Source organism: Pelodiscus sinensis, chromosome 1, assembly GCF_052426305.1.
Source record: "Pelodiscus sinensis isolate ZL-2025 chromosome 1, ASM5242630v1, whole genome shotgun sequence".
Lineage (NCBI taxonomy): Eukaryota > Metazoa > Chordata > Testudines > Trionychidae > Pelodiscus > Pelodiscus sinensis.
The window spans coordinates 340303315-340324690 of record NC_143052.1 but is presented as its reverse complement, the minus strand read 5'-3'; the positions used below and the strand labels follow the sequence as shown (position 1 = coordinate 340324690).

The 21376-nt window shown below is 45.5% G+C and overlaps 1 protein-coding gene across 6 annotated transcripts in view; it reads right to left on the bottom strand.

Moving 5' to 3' along the window:
• GDPD4 (glycerophosphodiester phosphodiesterase domain containing 4) overlaps nt 1-15210 on the bottom strand; it is a 60358-nt gene extending 45148 nt beyond the window's left edge. For 4 of the 6 annotated variants that reach the window (XM_025189119.3, XM_006131929.4, XM_025189122.3 and 1 more), the window contains exons 1-3: nt 15099-15210; nt 2410-2498; nt 312-382 (exon numbers count right to left, since the gene is read on the bottom strand). The gene's annotated coding sequence lies outside the window, so the exon portion shown is untranslated. Of the gene's footprint in view, nt 1-311; nt 383-1809; nt 1887-2409; nt 2499-15098 lie in introns of those variants that run through there. The other 2 variants (XM_025189120.3, XM_025189121.3) reach the window with 2 other exon arrangements.
• Nucleotides 15211-21376: the final 6166 nt, after the last annotated feature.

The window sequence follows — 21376 nt, the reverse complement described above, 5'->3', positions numbered from 1 at the left end:
AGCTTGCTTTGTCGACAGAACTCAATGTAGTGTAGACGCTCTTTGTCGACAGAAGTTTTGTCGACAGTATCTGTCGACAAAACTTCTGTCGACAGAAGCCTGTAGTCTAAACGTACCCTATATGAAGAAGTATTTCACCTGACAAGAAAGTAGTGACATTATGGTGCAAGAAATAGGAAAACAAAAAAAGACCTGTGGGAGAACACAGAAGCACCATTGAAAATGCCTCTTATGAGCACTAAGTAGGCAAAAGTGATTTTGTTATACTAGAGAGCTTAGGAAGTGATTGTTTGCCACTTCATACATATTACCTGTTCTGATCTGAAATCAGGAATGTCTCCTGCAAGGTTTAGTAAGTCACTCAGGGCTTTGGCTTCTTGACCTAATTTATAAAATACAATACTAGTTAAAAATAGATATATGCAGTTTGCACTTTCCATCCTTATGCATGTTTCCACACAATGAGCTGCTTGTGAATGACTGACAGAGCAAGAGTTCATTTTTTTATTTGAAGTTATTTGATAAATCATTCGAAACAATAGATCCATTCAAAAATCTCCTGAGTCATTCACAGACTATTTGCCAACAGAAAAAGAGGCAAAATTGGTCAAATTAGTTACCAAACTCTATTGAACACATTCTGTGTTAAATTCTCCCTCCTGCAATGATGCAAATGACAGTGAAGTATGGCAGTGTATGTTTCATGCAACTCAACCTATGAAAAAGATTTACATATATCACTACAGCTCTGCCAATACCAAGCATTCAAAAATCATTAGTCAGACCTCAAAATAACAGGAAAATAGCTTAAGCAAGTGCTGGATTTTTTTCTCTCTTTTTTAAGCCATTAGGTTACATTCCACAACAATTTTCTTTAATAAAGCCAAGATTCTCAATCACTTGCCTCTAAGGCTTGCAGCTTTAAGCCAGACCCTAAATATCACTAGAATAGCAATAAAATTGCAGAACTGGATGTTATTTAGTGTCAGAAACGAGCTGTATAGATTACTGACAGGCCTGACCATGACCTCTGTCCAGGAGCATTACAGCAGATTTAATGCTCTTATTCTCTTTGCATAGCTTGCGTGTTTTGCATCTTTTCATTAAGCTCCAGTTCTTGGCTATTGTGGGAACAGGTTTTTTCCTCGGTCCTTACTTGAGAAGCTTTATTCCTGGCATCAATGCAAACAGGATTAGACATTTAGGAAAAAATTGAAAATTTGCCTACCAGGAACCTCAGAATTTGGGCCATTTTTACTTCATACATTCCCAGAGCAGTCTTAGAGCTCCCAAATTGACAACTATGGGTGTGCCATAGGGCAGAATCCACATTTCATGTGCGCACCATGCCAATGACTTGATGCCTTAGTTTTTCCTTGTCAATCATTTCCACCATTCTCAACCCACTACTATTTTTTTCAGAACTAAAAAAAAATAGTGGGGTGAGCAGAAGCAACCAAAAGACACAAGGTGCCTTCTAGTCTGAGCTCCCATTGTGTAATCTGTGTATAAAACCCAACATTTCATTCACTGTTTTACATCCATCTCACATCCATTCATCAGCCCTTATTGCCCCTAGGTTTCAACCTTACTGCTGCTTGGGTTTCTCCTTCCCAAGTAGTATGACAGACCATTTGTCCCGAAATCTCCCAGCTTCATTTTCCCAGGCTGAATCTGCTTCTCCTTGCCCAGTATTGACACCAGCTTGTTATTAACTCTCTCCCTGGTCTCTATAGCCTTTTCACACTGCATTGCCCCACAGCCCTTGTCTCGGTTTGCTCTGTCCCTTCTCTCTCTCTACTCAGAGACCTGGTTTGCTGCATCTCGCATCCCAGTAGCTGTTGCCCAACAGACACAGAACTTTCCAGCCGTGGTTCCAGGGAGGCCCAGATGGAATGTCCTCAAGCCTCAGATCAGCTTATCTTAAAGGGCCGGCAACTGTTAAAGGGCCATAAACCCTGTTGCTAATCTATGAACTGGTGTAAATTGGTGTCATGTGTCAGCTGGTGTAAATCTAAAAATATGCCAATAGCACATTAAGACTCAAGTAACCAACAATAATCCTTCCCGTTTCGGTGTTTTCAGGAAGATGAAGTTGTGCAGCCTTTGTGAATGGGATTTCCTGTGCCTCTCCGACTGGTCAAACTAGACATTGGTTAGACTGGTGACCTACTGTGACCTACAAAACTCTAAGTTATGCAAACCTATTTGCATTTATTGTTACGTGTCTGTTTAGTTGCCTGTTACAACCCTAGAGCAAGTTTTGTCAGACAGACACTGTCTTTATTTGGATTGTTGACAACAGGGGCAACATCAGCCCTACTAACAAACAACAACAACAGAGAAAGGACTCCCCTGTCCTAGCTCCTAACCACCTAAGAAAGGTGATTCATAACTAAGGCTACTCACCACATAAGCTGTCTGTGTTTGAGCTAGGACCAGCAGTGATGGATTATCCAATGGTAACTCTAAAAACCCATCTCCTGTTTTTCAGTTTTCTGTAAGAAAGAGTTAAAGAGCAAAGTTAAGGTTATTTAGGTGTTCATGAGTCTTTTTCTTTAAGTTTCACCTTAATATGGAATTTCTAGGATTTCTAATATTTCTGTTTTTCTGAGAAAAATGACAAATGTTCCCTTAGAGGTTTTTAGTAGAATACAAATCTTAATTCCAGGCACATTATGTTTTGCCTAGACATTTCTTTAGCATTTTGAATAGGCTTGAGATGAAAGTCCTTGATATTAGGATATCCATTGTGGCCCAGATCTTCAAACATACTCAGTGCCAAGCAACAACTACTGGCATGTACATTAAGTGGCCAGATTTTCAAATGGTACCTACATTAATATTTCATCTAGATGGCTAACTGGAAACAGCTCTTTAGAAATATCATACTTTATCCATATATTGGATAGCTGTGTAGTGCTAACAAAATAATATTGAATCAGTCAATAGAGGTCAGTAGGAATAAAGCAGCGGATGCCTCTTTGCCTCTTTCCAGGGATTGGAGTAGCATGGTGAAGTCTGCAGGGGGTAAAGGAAGGCCTTTCCAAAAGTTCTGGAGAGTAGCCCTTTGAGTGCAGATCCCAGATCAGCCAATGTGCTCCAAATGCTACTTTATTCTGCAATTGCATGGGACATGATGTGGTTAAAAATTAAGCTTTTGGAGCCAGGAGAATGAAGAATAAAATGATTTAAAATAAAACTGAATGACAGCAGCCAAGAGGAGGAGAATGAACTTTTGACAAGCTTTAAAGAAAATAGGAAGAAACCATTTTCTCCTAGGCAGGAACAGTGGAGACGCCATGCTGGAAGGTGGTGTTGTATGAATTTAAATGGACTAAGCGTTAACATAACCCAGTCCCCAACCAATATTAAACAGAAGGAAAAAATAGTTAAAACATTTGGAATTAAACTATAAAATAAGGCTTCCATTTTAACACCAGATCTTGTTTCCTCTCCCTTTACCTGGAGAATTTAGGGAAGGAAAAACCACCTTATATGACAGTCTCTGGTGATACTGTCTTTTTGGGTAGAAGAGAAGAAGTTGGTTGAGATGAGTGGGAGCTGCTGTTGCTGCTGCTAAGTCTGATGCTGTTTCATCTCAGGTGGTGGCTGGGATTCAGCTGGAGTTGGTAGGGACAGCGACATCACCTTGGCCCCTCTCTCTGGCCCCATGTGGTCAGGACACCCCTTTGAGCAGTTGGCTTTTGCCAAAAAGTGGAATGCTGACCATGACACACCTAAAGAACTGCAGTCTGTTCCTCCACAACTTCCCCCATCTTCTGCCTGCAGACCCAAATGGACGGTTTCTTTCCCTACAAAACTCCAAAGCATCCCTTGCAGTCCTGAGAGCAACTCCAACCATTGAAGTGTTTGCCCTTTTCGCACTACCAGCATTTCTGCATTATCTCAGTTGCTCTCCCAGATGGCTACGTTCATTCTAGACAAATGTAATAGAGAGAATGCCATACAGTGCATCAAAAAACAATCAGAAGAATTAATTCAGTAGGGAAATGAATTCAAAAAATGAACATATTTTAGCTGCAGCCACGGTCAGGACTTGCAGCGTCTAGTCTAGTCGCAACCAAAATCCTCACATTACAGCTTTCTCCAGAACCCTGCATGTCACAATAGCTACAAATACCTGAGGCAGCACTAATACTATGAAGCCCTCAATTCTTTAGTCGATATTACCCTTTAGACTATGTCTACACAGCAGTGTTATTTTGGAATAACATTATTCCGAAATAACAGTCTGCGTCTACACACAAACAAGATAAGAAGCATTCCATACACGCCCATCAGAAAGTCGATAGGTGCAAGGTCCCCTCTTCTCAATGATTTCAAGTGGAGATGTGAATTTATGGTCCCCTTTGCATAGGATTCCAGGTTTTCTTACTCTAACAAAGGAACCACACTCAAACTTTGGTTCCTTAGCACGCCACCATTTGTCTGTGAAAGCCTTATATTTTTCTTGGTTCTATTCAACTGTTTTTCTCACATCATCCTCTTTTGGTGTATCAGGTCTTGACTTTAACAATCCAGCAATGTACAGTTTAGTATTAATCTGTTTTCCATGCAGTAACTCTGCGGGTGATCTTTGCATTGTGGCATATTATGTAGCCCTGCATGCTTGCAAGAAATCAGTAATGAAGGTTATCCACGATCGCCCTTCCGGTAGCCATTTGCAAACTCTTTCAGGCTTCTGTTAAACCTTTCTATTTCCCCATTGGCTTGAGGGTAATACATGGATGATCTTCTATGTAACATGTTCTTCTCTGCTAGAAAAGTTTCAAATTCCAGGGAAGTAAATTGACTACCATTATCCAAAACCAGTTCTCTGGGGTTACCTTCCCTGCTAAAAACTGTAGAGAGGAACTTAATTACCATAGAAGAAGAGATTTGTGATGTAAACGCTACTTCAGGCCATTTACTGAAATAGTCTATTGAAGTGATGGCATAATGACAGTCAGTTGGAGCAGTATAAAAGGGTCCTACAATGTCAATCACAACTTTTTCCCATGCAGAATCAGGAAGAGGAACAGGCTATAGTGGAGGGGTACATGTCACTGTTGTCTTATCATGCATTTGGCAAATTACACTGGATTTTATGATTGTTTCAGTCTGGCCACCAATACAGACCCCGTAGTCGTTTGCTTCTGACAATTCCTTCATGAGTATCATGTGCCAGGTGTATGAGTTTTGACTATAATCATTCTGGCACAAGTAGCCAGTGTGTACCTCATAGCACGTAGCCATCAAGCAAAGAAAGTTCATCCTGAACTCTAAAATAAGGCAGCAAAACTGGGTCACGGTTTTCAGGGTTACTGGGCCATCTCTTTGTCAGAAATTCCCATAGCTTTTGTTGAATTGGACATGCTAAACAAGCAACTTGGAATTGCTCTCTTGTAACTGCAGTAAGAGTGCTTGTAATAAGCGCAACTACTTCATCCTCATCCTCCAGTGAACCATCAGGTGAAGACAAAGGCAGGTGAGAAAGGCAATCAGCTTGGTTTCCAGGCTTATATTCCAGTTCATAATTGAAAGAGTAGTCTTGCAGACCATCTAGCACTAAGATTTCCTGCTCTTCCTAGTCCTTTCGTGGTTGGCAATGTTGTCAAAGGGCTGTGGGCTGTGCGTGACTTGAATGTGCGGCCCCACAAGTAAGTTCTCCATTTTTCAGTAGCCCAGACACAAGCAAGTGCTTCTTTTTCAAATGTAGAATATTTTCTCACAGCATCACTCAGTGTCCTTGAAGCAAATGCAACGTCCTCTCTGTGTTGTCCTCATGAAGTTGTGTGAGAACAGCCCCACGTCCATAATCAGAAGCATCAATAGCCACAATTGTGGGCAATGCAGGACTGAATAGGGCAAGTACTGGACTATGTACAATCAAGTCTTTCACAGGTTCCAAACTAGCTTGTGCATCCATTGTCCACACCAAGATTGAACAAACAATCATTGAGTTACCTGTCCCGTCGCCCGTTCCAGGTGAGCGTCTCTAACTGGACTGTTGGTTTCTCACTATTTGAGTGAGGTGATAAAAAAAACGACACACATACTCTCGATGGGGGAACGAGACACCTCCATTAAGTCACATAGCCAAAGGGAGACTTTACTGTGAATGGGACCCTTTTGAATGAGTATAAGAAAAACCTGCTTCCTTTTTTAGTACAGTCTGTGCTGAGGGCCCATCGAGCTTTGTGGGATCACTGGGGTACAAAAGGGGGAGTTAAAGGAGTACTCTTATTCAGCTAAGGAAGTGCTAACAGCTTTTTTACTAGGGCTTCCAACCCTGCCCATCCCACAGCAACACAACCCCTCCCATCTGCTACAACATTTGGCAAGTGGGTTGGAGTGGCTTTTTCAGCCATTCATAACACGCCAACAGAATACACATGGCCACAGTGTTGGATTGTAGACAATAACAGATAATAGTCACCAGGGAGCTGTGGGCGATCTCAGCACCTCTGACACATCAGGCCAGTCCTCTGGCTGGGTCTGAGATGACGAACGTTAAGCACCCAGCCAGGTTTGATGCCTAGAACAGACCATTGTGCTTCATTTCTCGGATGCCCAGTTTGGTACACCTTACAAGGCCCTGATATTCAAAGATTGGGCACCCAAAACAGAGAGGTGCCCTTGTAACCACCACCAGGAGGATTTGAACCTGGGATCTCTGAAGTGGAGTATAGGAGCCTCTACCCTTTGAGCTAAAAGCCAGCTGGCTCCCAGCCCCTGCTGTAGAGGTCTCTTGGTCTTAACTGTTGCCCATGGTCTAGGTACCACTTGCATTACTCAGTAACCACACTAGGGCTATGTCTACACTGGCGGCTTCTTGCACAAGAACATCTTGCACAAGGGTTCTTGCACAGGAAGTCTTGCACAAGAAAATGTCCTCACTGCCATATGCGAGATGTGCTTTTGTGCAAGAGCATCCATGGCAGTGTGGTTACTCTCTTGTGCAAGAAAGCTCTGATGGCCATTTTAGCCATAGGGATTTCTTGCGCAAGAAATCCCTGCTGAGCATCCACACTGCCCTCTTGCGCAAGAGCTCCTGAGCAAGAGGGCTTATACCTGTTAAAAAAGAGCATAGCTCTTGCACAAGAAGCCCTCTCTTACCACACTGTACTGTAAATCTTCTTGCGCAAGAGCGGGTGGGTAGTGCGGACGCTTTCCGGAAGAACGGCCATTCTTGAGCAATAACCCGCCAGGGTAGACATAGCCCTGGTGTGTGGGTTACACCCAGGCTTTAAAGATGTCAAGAATGGGTGGATTTTGATTCACTCCCCACCTCTAGTTTGAAAGAAAAAAAACCCACAGATGAAACTGCAAGCAAACAGCCAAGTTACACAGTGTGTGTCTTGGCGTCAGGTTCTCTGCTGTAGCCATACAACACAGAGAGTGAAGACAGAATTATGCCTCACTAGGAGCATAAGGGGGAACCCTTTCCCTAGTGCACCTGTACAGAGCTGTAGCATATTCTGCCACACTCTGATGTGCCGTGAAGGGTAAATATATGGGTGGTAATGCTGCCGGCAGAACTTGTGTCGCCAGAAATATCCTTTCTGGGTAGGTTCCATACAGGGCCATTCCCAATCACACTGCCTACCAGGCCATAAAAGATACTAAGTACAACTGGCTGGTTCTTATTTATTTGGGAGAAGGAGGCAGCAAAACTTTTCTGACCAAAAAGAAAAAAAAATCTTTCACTAAAACATATGTTTGCAAAAGAATGTTCATCTTCATCAACACTTTTCAGGTTTTGACCAAAAATCTCCAAACTGAATGTCTGTGTTTTCAGCAATCAACGTCCCCTCTTGTGTTTCCATGTTTTAACCACAAATTTCTGTTTTTTGATTAAACAAAAAATGTCAACAAAAATAAATACTATTAAATTTCAACAGAGAAAAATAAATAATTTCCTGGCTAACTCTAATATTAAGCATCAACAATAGGAGATTTTTTTCAAAGCCATATAAGCTATCCAGCCATTTCCTTGCCATTAAAATGAAGTCATAATTATTAACCTTAAGAACAAAAGGTATTTTAGGAACATGGTCTGAGACTAATCTAACTGTTCAAAACTGTGCCAAACCCAAGTAATTTCTCAACAACAAAAAAACCCTCCCAATTCCTAATGATTTATTGTCATTCAATTCACAATTCCTCTGCATTCCTTTAAGGCTATTCTTTGAAAGGGAACTCTTTAGGGCTGGAAGGTTGGCTATAGGCCTCATTTAATAATAATCATTAGAATTTATATAGCATTTTCGCCTGCAAAGTGCTCTGCTGTTGGTAGTAATGAAAGCTTGCTGGGGATAATTAGGGGTCAATGCACTAAGCATTTGAGGCAGGTTGTACATAAATACGTTTAACTTGTGTGTGTCAACAAGCAAGCGCAAATCATTCTGTTTTTGAAAGAGTGTCAAGTGGCCAGAATAGATCTCCCCCACTGCACAGTAAGGGCAAAATAACTGTTCTGAATACAGCGGGTTGAATACTCGCTTTAAGACTTTCACAAATGCTAGGGTTTCACTTGATTCAATTGCATTCCAGTCCTTTGTGTGCATGAACCACTAAAATGAGGCTGGGTAACTTCTCTCTTCTCTTCTCAGAGCATCTTACAGTCATACCATCAGTGACTGAAGTTTGTCAAGTGTGGTTGTTCTTTTGCTCATCTTCTGGCCTGGGGAAAATTGTATGTGCGGTGGAACATTTTGTTTGGTAGGTTGTGGGATTGGTTTGGTTTCATAAAGGTACCTGCTGCTCTGTGGTTATGTTACAGATGGCAGGTCACAGAAGAGGGCCTGGCAGTGGGTGTGGAAAGTGGTGAGGTTTGGGCTGGTCCCTAGTTCACTCCAGAGGCTCAGTCCAGCTGCTAAAAGCTCTGTCTCGCACAGCTGAGTTTTGTCCTGACTCTGAAGAGTTCCATGACTGGGACACCTAAGTGCTGGAGCAATTCATATAATGTCGTCTTCACAGAAGAGTCAGCTGTGAAAATGCAAGATGGAAACAGAAGCAGGTAACTTTCAGCAAAAAAAAGCTTGGGGAGGCAAGAGAGGAAGTGAACTAGAAAGAGCAATCGCACACTTGCTGGTTTTGGTGCAGCTGAATGGATGATGTTCTCACAGATCACACAGAAGGGAACATGAACGCTGCCCTATAAAAGCCAGACCCTGGTTTTTCCAGGGTTAAGATCAGGCCTATGAACAAGCAATGTGTTATGCTGGTTTGTGAAAGGCACCTGCTTGCAACACACACCCTGTCCCGTCACCTTCCAAACGTCCCTTTGTAATGAAACCCTGCCAGGCAACTGCCGTTTCCCAGGACTCTGCCACTTGAACTGGAACATCCCAGGGGATTGCCCGGGAGCCCTCAGCCACCTCCAAACCTTCAACCTCGGTGAGAAAGTTGATACACGTTCCCCCGCACTTGCTTGGCACAGGCTGTGGCAAAGTGCAGTTGTCTTTTCAGCTTGAATTCCTGCACTGCCTGAGGCTACATCTAGACTGCAGGCATCTTGCGCAAGAAGCTTTTTGCAGAAGAGATCTTCCGCAAAAACATCTTGCGAAGAGGGCGCCCACACAGCAAAAGCGCATGGAAAAAGAGATGCGCTTTTGCGAAAGAGAGTCCAGACTGCACAGAAGCTCTCTCCAAAGTAAGCACTGATTGGTATGCCATCAGGGCACCTGTGCTTTTTCCTCTTTCTGCACAATAAAAACCCTCTTCCCCATCCACTCGCCTTTTTGCAAAAGAGCTCTTTCAGAAAAAGGCATTCTTCCTCGTAGAAAGAGGCAGAGCCGAAACTAAGGTTTTCTGCGCCTGGGGCAAGCTACTGAACTTCACTCTCCCTCCCCCTGCCCCCCAAAAATGATAAAATTCTTAATTTTTTGTATTAATTTTATTCATTGCACATGTTAATTGCACATCTATTGAGATTGCAAATAGATGATATTAAAGATATAAAATGAAATAATATTTTAACTTTCTAATTTTTAATTTTGTGCCCCTAACTGTACTGCGCCTGTACTTGCCCCACCCTTGTTACAGCTCTGGAAAGAGGAATACCAATTGTGCAAAAACCCTCTGTTTTTTCGATTCTCTTGCGCAAAACCATGCTTGAGGTGTGGACGCTCTGCGAGTTTTTGCAGAAAAATGGCCATTTTTCAGCAAAAACTCTGTAGTGTAGACATAGCCTGAGCTGGGCATGACTTTCCTGGATGGGAGAAGCAAAGACAGGTGCTGGCAGGTTGCAAACACTCTCCCCTCCCTTCCATGGCCACATGCTCCATGAAATGCTACATGCGGCCCAGGATCAGCTGGAGACTTCCTTGCTGACCGGGGCTCTGTGCGGCGCTGCTGCTTTGAAACGCCACGAGGAGCTTGACGCCAGGCTCCCTGTAGCATTTCAAAGTGGCAGCACCACCTGGAGCCCGGGTCAGCGAGAGTCCCCAGCTAACCCCGGCTTCCATGCGGCGCTTTCACCTTTGAAGTGTAGCAACAGCATCGACTACTCGATAAGTTAATTACTCGATATTTAACATCCCTAATCAGAATCATAACTAAGGTTAAGATTCTGTTACAAGTATTTTTAGTTATAAAAAAAGGGGACAAGATGTGGGCAATAAAACAAACCTCTGGCATCTGCCCCAACCCTGCTACTGCTGCAGCCCTAGGTGGTGGACACACCCTAGGTGCTGCTCCAGCAGCCCCAGGACGGACTACCAGCCAGCTCTGTGGTGCCAGGATTGTCTTTTTGTTCTGTCACGTACAACACCGAGCTAGCACAATGGGGTCCCTGAGTAGGTCTCGTGATAAACTCAATGATGATTTGTATTATTCCAATGCAAGTTTGGGTGCAGACCAGCTCCAAAATGGTAATTTCTGTCTTCCAAGCTCACGTCTTCCTTCTTCTGATCCATGTTGAATGTGTAGAATGTGACCAGTTCAGTTTCTTACCATCTATTACACTCTGTAACCCTCTGGCTGCTAGGATTGAAAGTTTTATTCTTTTTTATATTTGTGCTTTAGGTTTAGTAATGTAGTAATGTAAGGTAATATTTATAATCATATTTAATACTGTACTAGTCAAATCCTTTAGTTAAGTATATATTTCCTATATTTCCTTGTTCTAAAATGTAGTGGGTAACATAGTTTTGGTATTGTGTCTGTGTTAATGAGACTAGAGGAATGTTGAAGGCTAAGGCCTTTAGTGTTTGATTTACAATGCCTTTCTGCTTTGCCCAATGCAGATATTGATGTTATGCTCTTCTTCGAAAGTCCTTGTAAGAGATTGTTTGTGTGTGAAAGTGGCATGTATGTGTCGAGATAAAGGTGCAAAAGTTATTGCTTAGGACCAGATGGCCAAAGGAGGGGTGAGCGTGGGTGAAAACTAGATGACCCGGCGTCAAAGAAGAACCATCTATAATCATCGATGCATACCCCTACTCAGAGGATAATAGGCAGATTGGCAGCCTTAAAGCAGAGCCAGCACCCCTGAAAGACAACTGATTACAGGATGAGCTTTGGAAAATGTTTTGCGAACACTGACATCAAAAAGATAACACTCCGGTCACAGGCTGACACAGCGGAATCCATAGACTTCAACAGAGAAAAAGATTATAAAATCAGGGTGCTTTGCTATGGAACTTTGGGTTCATCTTGCCACCAACTCCAGGGAGCATCGGATCGATCGACTGACAAAGGCCCTGCTCTCCCTCTGTGATCAATCTAACTGGCCACTAGATTGGTACAGAATCTGGACTGGTAACTGTGACATCGTCTGGCGGGACTGCGTATGCATGATGTTTGCGTGTGTGTGAGTGATTGAAAAGCATATGCAACTGTTGTAGTCTCAATAAATGCAGCGTACTGCCTTTTCCCCTATAAAAGATCTTGTGTGCTTTGTTTAAGCATAACATGGCAGACAAACCCTTATTCCTAGTCCATCCGAGTCTTTCCAAAATGTTGTGAAACTCTCAAGTTTGGAGTCAGTGGATTTTATCACTTCTCCATGCAGTCAGCAGCTAAGCTCATTGCTGCAAAAAGGAAACACATTTTCTCTTAATCCTGCTCCTTGTGGCATCTTCAGGACTGATGCTCCCTGGATCTCTTCTCGATTTATGTATAATGGTCATTTCACTCCAGGCCATCAGGGCATGCCTTCATTACAGGCTGGATCAGCGGGCAGCAATCAATCCAGCGGGGGTCGATTTATCATGTCTAATATAAACACAATAAATCAACTGCCAAGTACTTTCTTGTCAACTCCGGTGCTCCACCAAAACAAGAAGAGTAGGCAGAATCGACAGGAGAGCGTCAGCTGTTGACTTACTCAAGTGAAGACACTGTGGTAAGCAAACCGTCAGCTACATTATTCCTGTAGCTGAAGCTGCATAACTTAGGTCAATGGCCCCGCAGTAACACACCTCTTCCCCAACAGGATTTATACATGCATGGAGCAATCGTAGAGCATGACCCTGCACCAACGATCCCCGCACAGAGGGACCTTTGACACACAGATCCCACCCTTCAGCCTCCTTTGCACCACTAGCTGCCCTAGGATCCCACAGGAGGAAGTGTAGATGGAGCAGGACTGAGCATGGTGTTTTGGCCATCCTCTGGGTTGTGGATTGAAAGAAGTGGGAACCACCAGCCTCACTCACCCAGTAGGTCTCTTTCACCTGAATTTTGTAACTTCTGTGATCCCTTCATTCAACACCCTAAGGAGAATTCCAACTGGTACCTTACCCTCTGCGCTATGCTGCTGTTTTGTTCTCCAGCGGTGGAAATGTAACCACCACAGGGTGGATTTGAGCTTGGACCCTCTGGAGTTTAGTAGAAGAGTCTCTACAGCCTGAGCTATAAAGCCAGCTGGCGCTCAGGCTAGGCTGTAGAGCTCCCTTGTTCTTAGCTCTTGCTGTAAGTGGTCTAAGTGCTAGTACATAGGACAGTGAACTTTTGTGCTTTTTGTGATTGGCTCTTTTTGTGCAAGAAACCCTTATTGAGTGTCCGCACATATCTTTCTGCACAAGAGTTCTTGCACAAAAAGGAGTCATTCCTTGTGGGGAGAGGAACTACTCTACCGGCAAAAGCCCTCTGTTCTGTCGATTTACTGTTTGTTTGGTTTTTGCGCAAAAACGCGTTTGAGATGTGGACACTTCACGGGTTTTTGCATAACACACACAGAGCCAGAGGTGGGAACTGAATTCCTCAATGCCATGCCCCCCCCCCCACCTCCTCAGGGGGCCCATCCTACAGACCATCCTTCCACCCAGGGAACCCCAGGGTTGATTCATCTAGGGGCAAGACGAGCTCACTGAGACACAACCAGGTGTTCTACCCAAAGGAACAGCCGGGTCACTTCCTCAAGGTGTTTGGCTGGTTATACATCCCTGACTGGGCCTACAGGTAAGCCAAGCTAGAGCGGCTTCCCTCATTATTTAGCATTTCTTCATATCATGGCCAAAGGGTCTCAGAAAAGAGCCAACACAAGCTCTCAGCAATATCCATTGCACAGAAATGAGTATGGGGAGGGAGAATCAGCCAGGGCCGGAGGGAACCAGCTTTCCACTCTTGCAGGCAAGAGCTGCCGAGGTGACGGCTCAGTAGCGTCACAAAATGCTGTTTGAGGCATCAGCTGCGTCTCCCATATGTCTGTACAGCTCGTATGTCTGTACGGGTCAGAGGTGCTCAGGCTTTTCCCTCTTGCGATGTGATGCCACAAAAAAGCAGCATTAGGACCCCTCTACCATCTATCCATCAAGCTGGGGGAGAAGAGGAGTTCACGACCCCTGAAACCTGATCCTGAGCTCCTGGGACAGAACCTAGCACAATGAGGGCTCATTTCAGCCTCTTCTCAGCTGGAACAGGGTTGCAGTACCAGGTCCTCATTTCCCTTCTAAACAGTCATTCTGCTGGAGGGAGATGCTCCATCATAAGTCAGTATCACGGTCACAAGTATCTAGAGATGTGCACTGTGGGTGGGGGGTTGAGAAAACCAGATGCAGCCGTTCATCCGGAGCTGCTCTCCAATTTGTTCTATTCAAGTTTTATTCCTCTCTCCTCTTTTGGTTTATGTAATGAACCTCCATCATTCATCTGTCTCAGTATATTTCTTTGATATATTCCTTCAAGTCTGCCTAGTTAGACACGAGGCAGGAAACAAAATGTGGGCTGAACCCTGTGCGCAGCTCTTGCTAGCGTAAACCTGATGCAACACCATGGAAGACTCTCTTACTACAGTGTTACACCGACGTCAGAGCAGCATTTGGCCCTGCAGGTAGAATTTATGCTACGCTGAGACATCCATTTAAAAGAAATAGTCTTACATCAAAACTCACAGAGCAGATCGATTTCCCATAGGGAAAGTTACACTGTGCTATTACCTTCCATGTCAGTTTTAGGTTTTAGAGGGAGTGCTGAGGATTTACACCTATTCCTGGATGTTAATGTGTCATAGATTATTTATTCCCGTATCAGCTTCTCTGCTCACACACTGGGCAAGCTGATGGAAAGAGAGAAACCCCTTCCTGTCTTTCCTTACCCCTACCCCCTTACTACCAAAACAGTCTTTTAGCCAATGTATTATAATTGTTTCACTGCCAACTCCCTCTCCTCAGTCGCTCCCCTCTCAAACAATTCACCCATCACTTAAGTTTTTTTCCCATGCCCCTTTGTTTCCTCAACAGGTTAGGAAGAATTTGGCTGCCTCATATCCAGGGAACTGACCAGGGCTGTAATGAAACACAGGTCCTTTTCATTTCAAAAAGGCAGTTTGGGGTTGTTTTAGGACCATACAGAACCCTCTGCTTTCAAATAAACCATTCACCCTCTAGCTCAAGCTTTGTCACTGGTTCCCCTCCATTCTCTGGCTCTGCCAGGCATTGTTTCTCCCTGCAATTCACGCAGGGGGCAGGTCACTCATTAGCTGTCGGATCACATTCAATGCACTCAAAGTGTAAAGGAAAAAAAAATCAGAAGGAAATTCCAGCCCCTCCCCTTCCAAGTTTAAAGCAGGCAGGAAAGAGCATTGATCTATGTATTTAATCGAGCAAGGCAGCATCTTTACAGGCATAAGGAACAAGCCAACTTACCTCTTCTTCAAGCCCATGTGTTATTTTCATCTGCTGATTCCCTTGAATTGCTCTGGCCTTTGCATGCCACACTCCTGTAATTGAATAGTGACACCAGTGTATTTCTGAAAGTATTTAAGAAAGGCTGATGGAGGAGCCCTGCCCACAGTGGGAGGGGCCTTCTGCCATCAGAGACTTAAATAAATTCAATCCAAAGGCTGAAAAGTAAAATATAAACATACAAATCCATCCAGCGTGGGCAGCTGCTAACCATATGGCTCTAGGGGAAGAGGGAGGGGAAATAGCCGGAGAATTTGAGGTTCAATCTTGTCTCACCACACACAGCCCACACAACACAGAAAAAGATGGGTATTAAAATTCCGCACTAACAGAAGGAGCCCCCAAAAGCCCTTTGTCTAAGGAAAGATTCCACAGAAGATTTGGGAAAGAGATGTCACTGCTGATCTCAAAACCTCAGTAATAAATAATAATTACAAATAATATTTCCTGTGACCCCCCCCTTTTAATCTACATTGTACCAGATTTTAAGAATGTTGCATTATTAATTATTATTACTTTCTGCTTTAATATCTAAATCCTATTAGCAAATAGCTGTGTTTGGAAAGAGGCCGGGGAAGGGTCAGAGGAACAAAGTCGTTTAGGCATTGGCATTTTGTATCCCTCATTGAGTTTTTGAGCTTAAATTTGCCATGGCCTTTGAGACAGGCACTTGTAAAGGTTCTCAGACTAGAAAGCTATGCAGCTTCAGCCAGCCCCTCCTCTCAACCAGCCCTCAGCTGATCAAGAGTCTAGACAACCCAACCCTTTTGGCCCCTTGAGCACTGGTTTAGAAGCACTAATTGTGCAGTCCTTTTGTCCTTGTTGTCACACACAGAGCTGGATCAGAGTTGCTCTAAAGCAAGCTACACGAGGGGGAATGGGAGGACTGGACTCTGGGAGCGTGCCCTTTCTGGTGGACACGGCAATACCTGCAATAAATTAAGCTTCTACCCTATAGTAGTCTGATTGTCAAGGAAACTTTCTAAATGCAACCTGAGGCAGATTCCAGACTAAAATGGTAATTTTGAGAAGTATGGATGGCCATGGTTTAAGCTCATGTGTATGTTCACTCTGAAACCTAATGATGACAATATACACTGTAGTGCTCGCTTTTAATTGTTCTCAGCATGCCACAATTGCTAAGGTACCAGAGTTTCCCTTTTGACTTAGAATAGAACAAAACTGTGGAAACGTGCGTGGCATCTGTTGAACAGATTTGTATTATTGATGATTTGTGCAGGAACACCCAGCTATTTTGAGATCATGGCCATTGCTTGGAATTGCATGTGGAATCCGAGTAGCATCACTGGTTTTAAAGGCTTGCCTCTGGAAACGGATGTAAACATGGCTGGAAAACGCAAGCTCAGCGAGAGACTATGAAGTTGAAAGAACAATAGTGCAGTTGCTATTTCAAGTGGCCTAGGATTGTGACAAGTAGGTAACTGACCAGATTCAACCTACTGTAGATTAAAACGGTTAAAGTCACTATTGGTGATGTGGACCCAGGCCACACTGGGTCCCATCTATAGAGCTGGCCCCTCACCTAGGGCAGTCCAGCACACAGGCTTTGCTGTGTGAGTGGCTCCCAGCCAGCCGGTCCCACTTGCCTCAGAGGGCTCGCCACCTCACAGCCCATAGGACAGGTCACCTCCCCGAGGGGTAATGGGTGCAGCCAGGAGGCTGGGCACGGGTGCCGCTGGGCAGTGGGGAATGGGAGACGTGTGTGTTTTGGGGTACGGGTCACAGGAGGTTCTGTGATGGGATTTGGGTGGGAGGGTGCTGTGGATGGGACCACTGAATGGAGGGTGTGCAGCGCAGGGTGCAGGTGTGGTGGGGAGCGTTGGACATAGTAAGTCTGTTGAGATGCTGGGCAAGGGGGTCCAGGGAATGTTAGGCAAGGGGGTGATGTGCACATTGGAGGCCCCTGCCCCAGAGCATGGGGAGCAGGACTGCTCCCACTGCACAGTGCTCTGTTGCCTTCAACTAGCCCCTCGCTTTGGGGACCAACCCTTCTCTGCCCGAGCACCATGTCTCAGTGCTGGAGCATGAAATAACCCCAGGAGGCTGATAGTGGATACATTACAGAAATCCCACCGCTCTGTCACTACGGTGTATTTTGCAAGTTTCAACAGGGGTGGCAGGTGTCATAAGCAGGGGAAGGCTCTGCCTTCCCAAACTGCCAGCCTGGCCCTGCCCACACTGCACCCTCGAACGCCTACTGTAAGCATACCGGGGAGGGGGGAGTGTTGTTGTCCCCAGAGCCTTCCCTCCCTGTGCTCACGGGCCTCGTAGGCTTTAGCCGTGCACCGCCTGCCCTCCCCTGTGCTCCTGGGCTGGGGAGGCTGGGGCCACATGCCACCCACCATCCCCGTAGTACTGGGGAGCAGAGCCTGGGCAGAAGGGGCAGGGTGGGGGCAGGGCTGGAGGGCTTGCCTCCCCCAGCACTGTCTTCACTCACCCTCCCTGAGTTTCAGCTTTTGAAAGGTAGCAAGCACAGGGCCAATAAAATAAGTCAATCAGGTCTTACCTGCCCTGGAAGGCTCTTTGGCCATCTAGAGAGCTAGTAGGGCATCGGCACAAGTCACAAGAAAGCAAACCCTGAAGTCCAGAGTGGAGGCCTTTCTGGGAGAAATGCTTTAGTGGAACAGAAGTGACCGTGTCCGAGGGGTCACTGGATGGAGCGGTGTGGCCGGTGTTATGCAGGAGGGCAAACTAGATGCTCTGATGGTCCCTTCTGGCCTGAGAAGGGCCCTGATTTTGATTCAAATTCTTTAATTCTCTGACCGTTCCTGATACTTCTAGAGTTAAAAGAAACAAGAACAAGATTTAAAGCCATGTTTCAGGCTCTCTTTATACATCAAAGAGGCAAACAATAGCCTGAGCCTTCGTTTTTGCCGTGTGGCAGTAATCGACTGGTTCAGCCTAACATCTGCAGTGATGCTGATACAGGAACAAAGCAGCAAACCAAAGCCAAGCCCCATGGGATTGTGCATCAGAAAAGACTAGCAGTCAAGGAGGAAGCTGACATGAAATCACCCTGCTATTGTAGCCTGGGGGGGCAGGGAGACACCCGGGGGGCTGAGGCTGGCCCAATAGTGTGGCTGAGGGGGTCGTGCTGTCAGTCTCCTGTTCCCAAGGGTGTGAGAGGGGAGACACGTTTTCCCTTTCCATCCTCCTTCCCTTTTGCCTTTAAACGTCACCTCTAGGCCCTCCAATTGCGGGTTGGTCCTGGAAAGTTCCATCCCATGCCCATCACAGGGGTGTCAGAGCTTCTTATCAAAACAGCATGGGGGGCAGGATTGTCTTAGCTCATAGAATACTAGGACTGGAAGGGACCTTGAGAGGTCATCGAGGCCAGTCCCTGCCCTCACAGCAGGACTAAATACTGTCTGGACCACCCCTGATAGACATTTATCTAACCTACTCTTAAATATCTCCAGAGATGGAGATTCCACAACCTCCCTGGGCAATTTAGTCCAGTGTTTGACTACCCTGACAGTTAGGAACTTTTTCCTAATGTCCAACCTAAACCTCCCTTGCTGCAGTTTAAGCCCATTGCTTCTTCTTCTATCCCCAGAGGCCAAGATGAACAAGTTTTCTCCTTCCTCCTTATGACACCCCTTTAGATACCTGAAAACGGCTGTCATGTCCCCCTTGAGCCCTGACATTCTGGAGCTTAGACACACTGTGGGCACAGCCTGCACTGGCCTTTCTGTATCTGCTGAGCAGAGACCAGACGCTTCTCTCTCCAACAGCAAATGAACCAGCTTTTGCCTCAGTCAGCAACTCCAGCCTTTCTAAGCACAAGATCATTTTTGAATTTAAGTGCAACCCAGGATCCACCCCGCACTCCATATCCCTCTCTCTCCGTCCCTCATTCTCCCCCACTCTCCTAATTTTCCTTCAAACTGCACAGTCTACCCTATCAAGCCCCGCGCAGGGGCTCAGGGCTGCAACAGGAGAGATGCCCCTCTCTCAGCCAGGGCGGGGAAAGGTACCAGAGGAACCTGTGGAGAGTGAGGAAGTGAAACCTGCTCTCCTGAGCACTAGTTCAGAGCCTTGCCCACAGAGTCATTCTTCCCCTGAGCTGACTGAGAGCTTTCTGGCCTATGGGCCGAGCCTACTTCCTAACAGGAGACTCACCACGCTACCATCACACCAGGGACTCTCCTCAGAGAGCAACAATAATACTGCACAGCGAGGGGACAGACAAGTAAGTCAACTAGGTGCCAAAAGATAGGCCCCTTGAGGCCACATTGCAGCCCCTAAATAAAGCAGTTTGGCTCTTTACCCAGCACGTCTGACTGAAGTCAGGAAGAGCTGCTGAATGCTCAGAACTTCTGAAAAGCTGCTCACAACCGAGCGCCTCACTTTGTTTGGATTTGGCAGCCTGCCTTTCGGCACGTACCTCCTTCGGACAAACCGTGGCCTTCGTGACAATGGCACTCCCAGTGCATTGGTGCAAGCCCGGCGTAATGAGTCGTAATGCTGGTATGTGCCCGGCTGTTACATGACACTTTTCATCTTCAGACCGCAAACCAAAGGAGATGAGCATCAGTGTCGCTCTTTTATAGAGCAGGAGACTGTGGCAAAGGCAGGGAAATGACTTGCCCAAGGCTGACAGCCTCGCCGGGCTCCAGGACAAGATGGGGAGGCCCTGCTCTGCGCCCTAGAAAGAACAGGGCCTCAGGCAGAAGGCATGGCTACGGTAAGGTCGCCCGCAATATCACCTGCAGAGCATCGCACCTCTACCAGGCAGCCCTCAGTGCTATCCAGAGCATGTGATGCTGGACTCCGGCAGTGATTTAAAGGGCCTTTCCCCCTCATCAGTGCTAGAAATCCAGCGAGACAACTGGTGAGTCTGCATTTAAACTCCTGGGGATGTTGGTTCCTGTCAAGGGTCTGAGCCACCCATTGTTACGGTTTGAATGAATGCATTAGGGACTGTGCACCAGTATGGCATGTAAATAGGTACATTTCTCCCTAATGTCCAATCTAAGCCAGCCTTGCTGCAATTTAATCTCATTGCTTCTTGTCCTATCCTCAGAGGTTAAGAAGAACAATTTTTCTCCCTTCTCCTCCTTGTAACAACCTTTCAAGGACTTGAAAATTATTAGGGTTGCCAGATGGTTTCAACAAAAATACCGGATACACTTGACATTACATCACAATCTATGTTACATCTTATTTAGAACATACCAGATATTTACATTTTCTCAATTTGTTTCCCGAACAGAAAGCTCAAATAGTGGACTGTCCAGTTCAAAACCAGACACCTGGCAACCCTAACTGTTATATCCCCCCTCAGTCTTCTCTTCATCAGACTAAGCAAACCCAGTTTTGTCAACCTTCCCTCACAGGTCATGTTTTCTAAGACCTTTAATCATTTTGGTTGCTCATCTCTGGATTTGCTCCAGTTTGTCCACGTCCTTCCTGAAATGTGGCACCCTGAACTGGATGCCGTATCCCAGTTGTGGCCAAACCAGGGCAGAATAGAGTGGAAGAGTTACTCCTTGTGTCTTGCTTGTAATATTCCTGCTACGACATCCCAGTATGGAAGTGGGGGGAAGGGAAGATAGGCAAGCTGCTTGTGCAGACCCAGAACTGTGTGAAGTAGAAATCCTGGTTGAAAAGTGAAGTCACTGGAGGTGCAAGCATGTGTATATTTATAGCAAGCAATAGCATGAACATGGACAGACCAGAAGCTCCTTCACACGTCCCTGTGAAGATATCTTAGCCTCAAGGGGCCATTTCTAGTGAGAGACACAATAGGCCACTCTCCAGATTCTCTGTCCTGGATGCCTGCCTGCAGGGACCTGCCCTGGGGATGTCAGTGCCCTCTGTACCGTGCATCCAAGCACTTTCTAAAGCTGGGTACATATTATCCTCATTTTATAGAGGTGGGGAAGCAAACAGAGAGACTTAACCAAGGTCACCAGGCCAGGTATCAAACTCAATCTATCTGATTCCTTATCTGCTAAAGAGATAATGGCTTTCCTAACAGCCCCACCCTTAAATGAATAAATACCTGAGATCAAAGGAAGGGTTCACAGTAGGGGCTGTAAAAGGGTAGAATGAAAAAGCCAAAGTTACTGCATCAAAAACCTTTAAGTGAAAAAATACAACCACCAGGGGGCACTGGAGACTGAAGAATTGAAGCATTAACTGGAACACCAAGGAGACATTCTCTGCTCAGAACTCCCACTGACTTGAGTATTTTCCACCTTCGGCTTCCACTG